The sequence below is a fragment of the Scyliorhinus canicula genome, chromosome 12, assembly GCF_902713615.1.
Source record: "Scyliorhinus canicula chromosome 12, sScyCan1.1, whole genome shotgun sequence".
Classification (NCBI taxonomy): domain Eukaryota; kingdom Metazoa; phylum Chordata; class Chondrichthyes; order Carcharhiniformes; family Scyliorhinidae; genus Scyliorhinus; species Scyliorhinus canicula.
Genome location: NC_052157.1, coordinates 101,549,894 through 101,563,936, shown reverse-complemented (window position 1 = coordinate 101,563,936; position 14,043 = coordinate 101,549,894). Strand labels below are relative to the sequence as shown.

Below are 14,043 nucleotides of genomic sequence, written 5' to 3'. Positions count from 1 at the left end.
CCGTGGCACTGGTAGCAATCCTGAGATTACTACCTTTGAGGTCCTACTTTTTAACTTATCCCCTAACTCCCTAAATTCTGATTGTAGGACCTCATCCTTTTTTTTTACCTATATCATTGGTGCCTATATGCACCATGACAACTGGCTGTTCACCATCCCCCTTCAGTATGTCCTGCAGCCTATCGGAGACATCCCTGACCCGAGCACCCGGGAGGCAACATACCATTCGGGAGTCTCGTTTTCGACCACAGAAACGCCTGTCCACTCCCCTTACGATTGAATCCCCTATGACTATAGCCCTTCCAGTCTTTTTCCGCCCTTCTGTGTAGCAGAGCTAGCCACGGTGCCATGAGCCTGGCTACTACTGCCTTCCCCTGGTGAGTCATCTCCCCCAACAGTATCCAAAACGGTACACCTGTTTTGGAGGAAGATGACCGCAGGGGACACCTGCATTGCCTTCCTGCTCTTTCTCTGCCTTTTGGTCACCCATTCCCTGTCTCCGTCACCAATCCTAATCTGCGGTGTGACCAACTCACTGAACGTGCTATCCACAACCTCGTCAGCATCGTGGATGCTCCAAAGTGAGTCCATCCGCAGCTCCAGAGCCGGCATGCGGTCTAACAGGAGCTGCAGCTGGACACACTTCCCGCACATGAAGGAGTCAGGGGCATTGGCCGCGTCCCTGAACTCCCATATTGCGCACAAGGAGCATAACACGGGTCTGGGATCTCCTGCCATCTTTACCCTTTACCTTAACTGATTACAAATATAGTATCAAATAATTAATAAGTGAAAGGAATAAAGATTTTACTTACAGATCACAATACTCACCAACACACGAAGAGTTAAATTTATCCCAGCAACTGCTAATTGGAGCACTTTCCTTGCCAGCCGATCAGGTCACTGCTTTGCTGTGATGTCACCCTTCAAGGTAAGTTTTAAAAGAGATGAACTTACCTTCCCGACAACCACGGTTGTTTTTTTTTTTGTTTAGAGGAGGGGGTAGGGAGGGAAACACTGAGGAAGAGTTTTAGGTTAAATTGTCACTTGACAACAGCCCCTTCACAAACCACCTTCAAATTAGGCTGACCGCACTGCACGTATGCAAATCTCCCCCGGAACAACCAATCAGTAGCTCCGCTCTGCTGCCCTCTGCTGGATGCTTGCTTGTACTCGAACTCCTCGGGTCTCTATCGCAGGTACACCTCCAAATTAGGCTGACCGCATTGCGGTAGGGGCGGGGGGGGTTCTTTACTAGGTATGTGTATTTGTTTCCATGTTATTTAATTATTATTTTTGCTAATTTATTGCTTCTGTATTTGGGGGGAGGGGGGAGGGTGCGGGGGGGGGGGGGGGGGTGGATACAGTTAATTCTCTTTTTATCCGTGTTGTTGGTTAAAATTTGTTGAATATTTGAATAAAAATTATTTAAGAAAAAACTGCATCAAGTGGCAGCTTGTGTTATTCCAAATTACATAACACAACAGTGGAGAACCACGATCTGGTACCTAAAGGGTTAACATGAGACTGAGTGCAGTACCGCCCACATAGTGATCAAAACAGCTCAGAACCTAGAGCTGGGGCCAGTCTAAAGATCACTAACAGCATGTAAGGACCTTGTAGAGAGTCCTTCACATCCCGACTAAATATGTATGTAGTTCAGTATTGTTAATAAAGATATCTGTGTATCTTATACAAGACTGCCTCGTAGTATCCAAGCAAAATCATTCAAGTGTAGCGACAACAGAACAGATCATAGTAAACTCGGTAGTATCTGTCAGTTTTCCTTCGATGTTAGAAACTCAAGTTGTGGTTTGATCAAAGTTTTCAGGATATCCTGGGGAACAGATAGAGGAGACACGGAGAAACTGTTTCTGCTGATTGGGGAAGTCCAAGTCTCGGGAGTTTGGACTGACAAAAGAGAGCCATAGAGTGAGCTTAGAAAATACTTCAACTCCTAAAAGTGTGGCAGAAGATTGGAAATGTCTGCTGCAAAAGGCATTCTCAATCAATAATAAATTTGACACCTGATATTTTGCGATATTTTTCAACCAAAGGTGCTCCTGATGGGGATGAAAGGTGGGGAAATGGAGTCATAAAGCAGAGGAGACACAATTAATTGAATGGTGGTATAGACTCGAAGGCCAAATGTGCTAACTTGTGAATGAAGGGAAAGAATTGTAATTTGTGCCCGAGTATCAAGAGAGAAAGGTTGGGGAGTGGTGGAAAATGAAAAGAAAAGAGAAAAATAAATGCTGTGGCACAATAGAATGCTATGAAATAATACTAGTGTCAGGATTGTGGCGTTTAAGTAGGGAGAAAAGGAAGCAGCAAATGCCTACGGCCATACTAGTCTGAAAACGCCCGATCTCGTCTGATCTCGGAAGCTAAGCAGATTCAGGCCTGGTTAGTACTTGGATGGGAGACCGCCTGGGAATACCAGGTGCAGTAGGCTTTTGCTGCCACCAGTGGCTGCTCAAACATCACCATCCTCACACTCACATTCAGCAATCCACAAACATCCTTTTCACTCCTCGCTCCTGCACACACACCAAACTCTTCCTTTCTCTCTATCTTATTGCTGTACATTATCCTCCTGCTATACAAAGACAAGAGGGCTGATTGAGATCGGAGAAGAAACGCGAAACACCAGAGTGAGATTCTCTGGCATCGCCGAACATGTTTCTTGGCGGCAGGAGGTGACGCATCGTTGGCCGGCAGCGGCATCTTCTGGTCCCGCCGGTGTGAATCCACCCCACGCTGCCGGGAAACCTGCAGCAGTGTGAACGGCCAGAAGAACTCAACCCAGATCTTACATTACGTTTGTCCACTCACACACAACTCTGAATGTTCACTTGTCAGATTTATTACCACGCCACTCTGTTTTAAAAGAATCTTATAACTGGGGGCGTGGATAGGGCTTGAAACTACAGTGGTGGAGAGGGTAGGGTGGGGGTGGGGGGGGGGGGCAAGGTGGAAAAAGGTATAGGGAGGGTTTCAAAGCTAAATTCAGAAGTCAAGGCATTGGGGTGGTGTCACACTTTGGTTAAAGGCAAGTAGAATGTAACATGAAGAGTCAGAGTGTAACTGTAATAGTGCATCAGCAAATAACATCCATGAAAAGAGCAGTACTGAAATAAATAAAATTCAAGGGTCTTCCGCGAGATTCACTGGATCAAATGGCTGTGTGAATTCATAAAGTCTATGCCTAAAATGTGCTCTGCTGTGTAGGGCAGATCCACTAAAACTATGGGGTGTCTTGTTGTGATGTTACCTATCTGAATGGGTACAGGGGCTGTGATGTGTCCCTGCTGTGAGTGGCCTGTGAAGCCGCTGAGGGTGATTGTGGCTGTAGTGGGCCATGTGTCTTTTTGAAACATATTGGAGGAATTAATTGTGGTGCGGGACCCTCCTGTGTCCCAGAGTAATTCAATGGGCTGTCCCCGTATTTTTGCTGCGACTACTGGTCGTAGGGACCTATCCCAAAGGGTGTCACAGACCCAAGTGGGGCAGCCCGAACACCGTCAGTCTGTTCCGTCCATGTCTGACTGATCTGAATGGGTGCCTACACTGTGAATGGGCTTTGTCCTGTTCCTATTCAGAATGCCTGTTTGCTGGGCTCTCTGTTGCTTTTGTGGGGCATTACATTCTCGAGCAAAGTGTCCCAATTGTCCACAGTTGTAACACTCCTGTGGTTTCTGTGGGGGGCTGTTCCTGCCTTCATTCACCCATGCGGGGTTCTGGTGCTCTCTAACTGCCTGAAAATCAGCCTCTGCCTGCTGATCTTCGGGTTTCCTAACTGCGGGTTTACTATGGACAGATTGCTCCCAAGCGCGGGACAATCTTTTTAAAACCCATTTCTCATTATGAGTTTCCTCTGAGGGGGTCATAGTTAGTGCAAGGTCTTTGTCCTGCCTCTGTGGCATGGGAGATAAGGGTGCGGGTCCATTTGGCCGTATTGTCTGGGGTCAAATGGGCGCGGTTCAAGTCACCGAAAACTGCTACAAAATGTATCCACAGACGTCCTGCAAACGCTGTGGGGTGTTCAGTTTTCTTTTGCCTGCACTTATTCAGGCCTTCTACTGGGTCACCTCTGTTATAACCGATCGCGTCTAGGATTGCCGTGTGCATCTCTGCAAGGGTGCCTTCTCCTACGTTCTGGGGGTCGGGAGGGGCCGCTACAACTGAGGGGTCTAAACTTAAAATGGTGAGCTTCACCTGCTCACGCTCATCCAGGCTGTACATGGTCGCCTGCTGCTTTACTCTAGCGAAGAATTGGTGGGGAGCTGCGGTGGGGAGGAATGGTGGGATCTTCTCGCACGCGTCCCTTAGTTGGGTCACGGTTAAGGGGGTGGTGTACTTGAATTCCGCGTCTCCGTCCGCTGCGGCTGTGCGGTGGGTGGTGACGGGATTCATTGGTGCCTGATCTATCTGCTCTGTGGGGGGTTGGGGTGCTTTTCTTTTCTGGGGCTTTCCCTGTGCACATGTTCCCTGAACATATCTCTGCGCTGTCTCACTCAGTTCCTGCCAATCAGGGCCATCTTCTTCCTCTAACTGAGATCCAAATGTGCTTTGAAACACATTTTGTACGGAAAGCAAAGACTGCAGTTTAGCAATCTGCTTCCGACATTTCGCATGGTCTAAGGAGCTTTGTCTCTGCTCCATGGTAGCAGCATGGAGTGCTCTTAACGCTGCCTTTAAGTCATTACATTGCTTTCGCAATGCCTCTACCTGCTTCTCTGTTTCCTCTCTTACCAGGACTGCACGTGCGTGTCCTGATAGGCCTTATCGTACTGTGTTTGGAAGCTGCTCAGATGCGCTAGTCAAGACTGGTGAGCCCTCTTGGCATCATCCACCTCTCTGTCCTCCGCTGCCAACTTCTTCCTTAATCCTATATTCTCGCTCTCTACTTCGCTAACATGAACCTTGCTCATTTGATGTTTCTCCTCTAACTCTTTGCGGAGCATCTGAACGACCTCCTCTGTGCCTCGCAATTGTGCCAAACAGGACACAATTGCCATCGGCTTACGTGCTTTTCCTAAACTCTTTTTATGAATCTCACTCAGGTTCTCCCACCAAGTATGTCCTATACACCCGGGACCTGTTTCCTCATTTGAGCAAAAGTCATTCCAAAGGAGCCATCCCTTCCCTTCGAGGTACTTCCTCAATTCAACTTCCCAAACAGGGACACTGACCTACTCTGCTGCTGCTCGCTGAGACCACGAATTGTTGAGGGTTCATGAGGCGTTCCATTGCCTGCATGGCCATTTTCCCTATCTTAATGCTTTCTTTTAAATTTGGAACAAGGGATACTAAGGCGGTGCTGTGAACACGGATACGGCTTTCGCTAATTTCCGGAAAACAAACTCCCGACAGTTTTTCGCAATAGAATCTATCAGTTTTACCTTATAACCCTGAAGGATACGCATGCAAAAACACACTTCCGAATTATGAGGATTGATCAGAACTGCTTGAACACTTGTGGTTGTTTCTGTTCCCAATTGGATTCTAATTTCAAATTTCTAGGTTCTCTCGGAGTGGTGAGGCCACTTCTAGATCGAGTCCCGTCAGAGTTGGCCACTAAATGTTGCTCATTTTGGTGAGTGTGCTTCACACTCAATTGGCTCTGTTTTATTCCCTTGCTCTAGAGTCGCCAGGTATCTTTATGATACCACCACAAGGTTCAAGATCAAGTGCTGATCAATAACTCAATACACCAGTTAGTAAGGTCCAAATCAAAACACATTTATTATATACACAGTCAATCGCTACTCATGCATAAATACTGCAAAACTAAGCTACTTCTACCACTACAGGCCAATACTTATCTTCTGGAAAAGGAACCCACTGGGTCAGGGAACAATGGCCTCTTGTTTAATCCTGAGACTGCAGGCTTCCAGCTGGTACGGACTAAGGGTCAGGAGCGCCTATCTCGTAGCGTGCGTTGACTGGACACTTACTTGTTGGTGCAGCTGCAAGGCAGTTCAGGGTCAAGTGTTGTTTCGGTCTGCTGCTTGACCCTGCCGAGAAGTCTATCGAGGGAAACTGCCAAGAGACCGAATTGAACTTGGGACCTGTCTTTTTTGGCCACAGGGGCTTCGTGCCCTTTTGGGCAGACCCCGTACCTGACTCCAATCGATTGGATCATGTACCAATCGATTGGTTTGAATTCCCCAATACTGGGGCTGTTTCCTGATCGCTGGGCGGTCCTTGGGTGGCGCCGAGAAGTCTGGTTTTACCTCAATTATCCTAACTGTTGCTATTTTGGCTGGGAATCGCTCATTAATATTCAGATTGCTGGTTTCAATGCTGTCTGCTTTCTGCAACTCGAATATACAGAAGAACTCGGCAAACTGCTTGTTTTCTCATACTGTCCAACTTTCCCTGCGTTCTTTGCAAATCTCCATTTTAAGTCGGGAAGTGGCCAACCCAGGTGGCTACAATAGGTGCGCAAGGTGTGCGAGACGGTCAGCGAACCAAGTCCATATGTTCTGGGCATGCCCAAAGCTTAAAGGATTCTGGCAGGGGTTTGCGGATATCATGCCCAAAGTTTTGAACACAAGTTTGGCACTGAGTGCAGAGGTGGCGATTTACGGAGTGTCGGAAGAGCTGGGAATCCAGGAGGAGAAAGAGGCAGCTGTTTGTCGACTTCTTTGGGGAAAATTAACCGTCAGCAGAAGGGGGCGGGGGGCGGTTGGGGTTTAGCTTAGTTTAGAGTAGGGGGTTAGTAAAGGTAGGACCTGTAAGGGAGCAAGACGGGCTTTTCACTATGTTTATATTTGCATGTACATTGTCATAAAACCATAAATACCTCAATAAAATGTATATAACAATACCTATTTACTATGTAATCTGCTGACCACACATCTCGTGTGTCTCAAAAACATGGGCAGGTTAACTAGCCGAAATCCCATCATACACTGCTGCCAGAGTAGGCACAGACGGGCAGCACGGCAGCAGAAGTGAAGAGCACTGTGGCTTCACAGTGCTAGGGTCCCAGGTGCGATTCCCTGCTGGGTCGCTGTCTGTGCGGAGTCTGCACGTTCTCCCCATGTCTGCGTGGATTTCCTCCGGGTGCTCCGGTTTTCTCCCACAGTCCAAAGACGTGCAGGTTAGGTGGATTGGCCAAGATAAATTGTCCTTAGTGACCAAAAAGGTTAGGAGGGTTATTGGGTTACGGGGATAGGGTGGAAGTGATTGTTTAAATGGGTCGGTGCAGACTCAATGGGCCGAATGGCCTCCCTCTGCACTGTATGTTCTATGTTTACATGATTATCACTGCTATGTCCTAAAATACAAGTTTAATGGTTAATAATTATTATCCAGTACACTTTATAATTAAATCTCAATCCTTAATAAACTAACTTATGTAAAACTACTCTAGTGGCATCCTAGCTATTCAGTTTTAAGAGGTCTCGTTGCTGGACACCCCCTTCAATCCCCCATTTTGGCTCTTGGCTAGCCCAAGAATAGGCCATTAAATAGACATGCTGAACTTGTTGGAGTCAGGCCTGGGTGTGGAATGGTCAACAGGTTAGAGCTGTAACAGTTCCTTTTTATCAAGGGGGCGACTGTCTTTGTGCCATTCCCTAATGCGGCGTCTGGGGCAACAGAGCGTAGTAAAAAAGATGAGCAATATAAACAGCTGCAGAAATACAACAATGTACAAAATAATGCATATCCATGGGTGGATATTGGTATTCAGTCCCAAATTCCATATTTTAGAGAAAAGGTTCTGTGATTTAAACAATTCCTCAGCTTTCTCGGTGTGGGTCTTGATGAGCTCCCGCTCCTTGTTCCAGAGGTGGTCAATTTGCGTTGCCTTCTTCTTGAGGCCTTCCCAGTCGGCCCACAAGTGCAGGATGTGTGGAAGTCCCTTCTGGATGTATCGATGAATCCCCCCTTGGCGGCACAGTGGAAACTCCGCCACCTGCCGCCAAACAAACGCCCTAATCTGCATGTATCTAAAGGTGTTCCCTGGGGGGAGGCCCAACCTTCCCTCCAACTCCTCCAAGGTCGCAAACCCCGTCGACAAAGAGGTCCTCCATCCGCCTGATACCTGCCCTGTGCCAGCTCAAAAACCTTCCATCCATCCTCCCTGGAAAAACCGGTGGTTCCCCTGTATCAGGGACCAAATTGAAGCCTTCATCTCCCCCCTATGCCGCTTCCGCTGCCCCCAAATCTTGAGGGTAGCCGCCACCACCAGACTCGTAGTATACCTTGTTGGGGGGGGAGTGGCAACGGCGCTGTCACCAGCGCCTCCAGGCTCATGCCCACACAGGATGCCACCTCCATCCTTCTCCAAGCCGCCCCCTGCCCCTCCACCACCCACCTACGTATCGTCGCCACATTGGCGGCCCAGTAGTGCCCACACAGTTTGGGCAACACCAACCCCTCCACATCCCTATTCCGCTGCAGGAACCCTCCTCACCCTCGGAGTTTTCTGCACCCACACAAACCCCGTAATACTCCTATTGACCCTCCTGAAGAAAGCCTTCGGAATCATGACAAGGAGTAAGAGGAACAAGAACCTCGGGTGCACCATCATTTTGACAGACTGGACCCTGCCCGCTAGGGAGAGTGGCAACACATCCCACCTCCTAAACTCCTCCTCCATCTGCACCACCAGCTTCGTTAGGTTGAGCCTGTGCAGGGTCCCCCAGGTCCTGGCTATCTGGACCCCCAGGTACCTGAAACTCCTCTCCGCCCTTTTCAGCGGGAGCTCCCCAATCCCTCTCTCCTGGTCAACCGGATGCAACATGAACAGCTCACTCTTCCCCACGTTGAGCTTATACCCGGAGAAGCCCCCGTACTCCTCAAGTGTCCTCATCACCTCCAGCATCCGCCCCACGGGGTCTGCCACATACAACAATACATCATCCGCGTATAACGACAGCCGATGCTCCTTCGCCCCCCCCCCCCCCCGCACTATCCCCCTCCAGTTCCTCGACTCCCTCAGCACCATGGCCAGGACCTCGATCGCCAACGCGAACAGCAGGGGAGACAGGGGACACCCCTGCCTCGACCCCCGGTGCAGTCGAAAATTCTACGACCTCCTCCCATTCATAACCACACTCGCCACCGGGGCATCATACAGCAGCCTCACCCACTTAATAAATCCCTCTCCGAACTCAAACCTTTTCAGAAGCTCCCTAAGATATCCCCATTCCACCCTATCGAAGGCCTTCTCCGCGTCCATCGGCGACACTTTCTCCGCCTCCCCATCCACCAACGGCATCATTATGACATTGAGAAACCTCCGTACGTTGACGTTCAGGTGCCTCCCCTTCACAAAACCCGTCTGATCTTCGTGTATGACCTGCGGCACCACGTCCTCCACCCTCCTGGCCAAGACCTTTACTAGCAGCTTCGCGTCCACTTTGAGGAGCGAAATCGGTCTATGCGACCAGCACTGAAGGGGGTCCTTCTCCCGCTTCAGAATCAATGAGATCAACGCCCTAGACATCGTCGGGGGCTAAGCCCCCTTCCCTCGCCTCATTAAAGGTCCTTACTAGCAGCGGGCCCAGCACGTCTGAAACCTTCTTAAGAATTCAACCAGGAACCCATCGGACCCCGGTGCCTTCTCCGACTGCATGCTCCCCATCGCGATAACCAGCTTCTCCAGCCCAACTGGTGCCCCCAACCCCCCCACCTGCTCCTCCCCCACTCTCGGAAACCTTAGCTTGCCCAGAAAGTGGTCCATTCCTCCCTCCTCCACTGGGGGCACTGACCGGTATAGTTCCTCATAAAAGGCACTGAAAACTCCGTTAATGCACTTCGCACTCCGCACCAGACTTCCTCCTCCATCCCTAATTCCCCCTATTTCCCTAGCCGTCTCCCGCTTCCGGAGCTGGTGCGCCAGCATCCGACTCGCCTTTTCCCCGTATTCGTATACCGCCCCTGTGCCCTCCTCCACTGCGCCTCCGCCTTCCTGGTGGTCAATATATCAAACTCCGCTTGGAGGCTGCGCCGCTTCCTCAACAGCCCTTCCTCCGGGACCTCCTCGTATCTCCTGTCCACCCTCACCATTTCTTCCACCAGCCTCTCCCTCTCCCTTTTCTCCCCCCTCTCCCTATGCACCCTGATGGAGAACAGCTCCCCCCTAACCACCGCCTTCAGCGCCTCCCAGACCACCCCCACCAGCACCTCCCCATTATCATTAATTTCTAGGTACCCTTCTATTCACCTCCGAATCCGCCTGCACACCTCCTCGTCCGACAGCAGCCCCACCTCCAACCTCCACATCAGGCGTTGGTCCCTCCCCTCGCCCAGCTCTCAATCCACGCAATGCGGGGCGTGGTCTGAAATAGCTATCGCCGAGTAATCCGCACCTTCCACCATCGGAATCAACGCCCTGCTCAGAACAAAAAAGTCAATCCGGGAGTAAGCCTTGTGGACATGGGAGAAGAACGAAAATTCCCGAGCCCCGGGCCTCATGAATCTCCAGGGGTCCACACCTCCCATCTGGTCCATGAACCCGCTCAGCACTTTGGCCGGCGCTGGCCTCTTACCCGTCCTGGACCTCGAGCGATCCAGTGCTGGGTCCAGCACTGTGTTAAAATCCCCTCCCATTATTAAACTCCCGTCTCGAGGTCCGGAATCCAGCCCAGCATACGCCGCATAAAACCCGCATCGTCCCAATTTGGGGCGTACACAGTGACCAGCACCACCCACTCCCCCTGGAGCTTACCGCTTACCATCACATATCTGCCACAGCTATCCGCCACCACACTAGACGCCACAAACGACACTCTCTTCCCCGCCACCCCCCCGGTTCTTCGCATCTAACCCCGAATGGAACACTTGCCCAACCCACCGCTTTCTCAACCTCACCTCATCCACCACCCTAAGGTGTGTCTCCTGGAGCATGGCCACATCCGCCCTCAGCCCCTTCAGATGCGCGACTACCCGGGCCCGCTTGACCGGCCCATTCAAACCCCTTACATTCCAGGTGACCAGCCGAATCGGAGGGCTATTGCCCACCCCCCCCCCCCCACCCCAGCCAATCAGCCATATCTCCTCCTTAGCCAGCCATGCATGGCCCGTTCCCCACAGTGGCAGATATTTTTCCCGCCCCCCCTTAAAGACCTCAGTTCCCTATCGGCCCTTCCAGCAGCAACCCGGTACGCCCCCCCATTCCCTACTGCTCCCGCCATCCCAATGACACCCCCCCCCCCCGCCCCGGTGTAACACTGCGCCTCCCCTCCCTACCCACAAACAGGCACAGTCCCCTCCCATTTAGGCCCCAGAGCGGGAAAACACCCGCGCATCCGAATTAAGCCCCGTCCCTCAGCCCAAAGCACGGGGAAAAAGCCGGCGCCACCCGCTCGGCCGGCCCCACCCCCACTTGGCGAATTCCCAGGCCCAAACTTCCCCTCCCTGGCCCGGGCAACCGTTCCCTCCCCCGAGGCCCCGTCAACATTCCCCAACCTTCAACCCATCCCAATCCAACACCTTCACCCCTTTCCCGGAGCCCGTCCAACGGGCCTACAAAACATCCCCCAAACTTCCCCAAAAAGAAAAACAAAACAAAGGAACAAGGAAGAAAAAACCTCAAAACACTATACCACAATCCCCGACCCCCCCCTCAAGTCTCAGTCTGAGTCCAGCTTTTCGGCCTGGACAAAGGCCCAGGCCTCCACCGGGGAGTCAAAGTAATACCGGCGGTCTTTATAGGTGACCAAAGGAGCGCCGGCTGTAACAGGCGAAACTTCACCCCTCTCCTGTGCAGCACTGCTTTCGGCCGGTTATAACCGGCCCTTTTCTTCGCCACCTCCGCGCTCCAGTCCTGGTAAATTCGGACCTCTGCATTCTCCCACCTTCTGCTCCGCTCCTTCCTGGCCCACCTGAGCACACATTCTCGATCGACGAACCGGTGAAACCGCACCAGCACCGCCCTTGGCGGCTCGTTGGGCTTGGGCTTCCTCACCAGCACTTGGTGGGCCCCCTCCAGCTCCAAGGGCCCCTGGACGGACCCCGCTCCCATTAGCGAATTCAGCATAGTGACCACATAGGCCCCCAGGTCCGATCCTTCCAGCCCCTCCGGGAGGCCCAGGATCCGCAAATTCTTCCGCCGCGAGCGGTTCTCCATTTCCTCAAGTCTCGCCTGTCATTTCTTGTGGAGTGCCTTGTGCACCTCCACCTTCACCGCCAGGCCTAGGATTTCATCCTCGTTCTCCGAGGCTTTTTGCCGCACCTCGCGGATCTTCGCCCACTGGGCCGTCTGGGTCGCCAGGAGCTTGTTGAAAGAGGCTTTAGTGGTTCCAGCAGCTCAGCTTCAACTCCCTAAAACAGCGATGGAGCAGCTCCTGCTGTTCCTGCGCCCACGCTGCCGGATCTCCGCCATCTTGTTCTTCCTCCCTCGCACTGTTCTCTGCTCCAGCACCGATGTTTTAACCGCCCCGCTCCTGGTCCAGTCCATCCACCGGCAGGGAAGCATTACTGAAGCCTTCCCACACCGGGAAATGTCCGTCAAGCGCCGTTACGTGCCCTAGGAAGAGCCCAAAAGTCCAAATATAGCGGGAGCCACCGAACGTGCGGCTTAGCTCCGGATCGCCGCAACCGGAAGTCCCCACTTGATGCAGTTTTGAGTCAAAGATGCTCCAGACATTGAAGGGAGTTCAATGTGTTTCATTGAACTATTAGTATCGTTCTCAATTAGTTTGACTCTATGTTAATCTAAATGTAGTAACTCAGTCTAACTGAACCAGCCACATGCTGGGGTGTGATGCTGAGGATACACCCTGTCTCACTCTGTAGATGTTGGTCTGTGGAAAGAGGCGGGGTGTGAGTGCCTCGTCCCTTTTATAGTGAGATACCACCCCTGAGTGTCCTGACTGCTCATTGGTCGTGTCCTATTCTATGTGTTCATTAGCTGCATGTTTGCATATCATGACACTCCACCTCCCCTGAACATTATCCCCTGTGTAAAGACTGACATTAGTTTACACACACCCTCAGCGATGTGTTTCTCGGCAGCGGGAGACGGTGCGCCATTCACTGGCGGCAGGATTCTCTAATCCCACCGCTGTCAATGGCAATTCTCATTGAAACCACCCCACTCCACCGGGAAACCAGCAGGCAGGGGTGTGCTGCCAGTAGCACCAAAGAATCCCGTTGCTGGCGAACGGCCAGAGAATTACGGCCTCTATTTCTGCTAAGGAACTGTTTCTAAGGAAGAAACATTTACTTTAGCTGCTTTTTGTCCAGCTTCGTACACATTAATTGGATTTCATAGTCTTGGCTAATTTATTGTCATTTTATTAATTACCTTATGATCAACCTTTTGGTGGCCCTTTCCCGGTCAATCATGAGGCTTACTGCTTGCCTATGCAACTGAGAATTCCCTTCTTTATTTACCACCATACATTCCAGTCATTTTACCAAATCAACTGTAGCCAGCTCTGGACTCATACCTGAGTAATTGTCTTTGTTTAATTTCAAGGTTTTCGACTGGGACTGGATTATGTTGTTTTCAAGCTTCATATGAAATTCAATGTTACCATCACTTTTCCACATTGGATCTTTTACTGTGAGATTACAAATTAATCTTGTCTCATTGCACAATGCTAGATCTAAGTAGCTTTACCCCTGGTTGGTTCCGCAACAATCAGGAAACTATCATAAAATCTTTCAACAAGTTCCTCATCTGGAAAACCTTTGAAAATGTAATTTGTCCAGTCTATATCAAAAGTAAAAACTCCACAATTATTAAATTGCCTTTGTTACAACCCCAATTACGTCTTCTTTCGTGTTCTGTCTATTGGTGTAACCTCTGTATGGACTCTGCATACTACTCCCACCAGAGATTTCTGACCCTGCTGTCCCGAATCTCCGCCCACAATGATTCTGCTTCCTGATCTTCTGAAACAAGATCCTTTTGCTTTTTCTTAAAAAACATTTTATTAAGGTATTTGTAATTTTATAATAATAACAGTAACAACGACAGTATACAATGCAAATCTAAATATAAACATAGTGCATAAATCATCTCCATCCCTAACACGTCCCTCCTACCCTAAACAAAAAATAGCCTAACCCATC

At 50.6% G+C, this 14,043-nt stretch overlaps 1 non-coding gene across 1 annotated transcript; it reads left to right on the top strand.

Annotated features, from left to right (window-relative positions):
• Positions 1-2,336: 2,336 nt before the first annotated feature.
• On the top strand, positions 2,337-2,455 carry LOC119975313. The gene has a single exon (XR_005462730.1). It is a non-coding gene; the product is annotated as a 5S ribosomal RNA (ribosomal RNA).
• Positions 2,456-14,043: the final 11,588 nt, after the last annotated feature.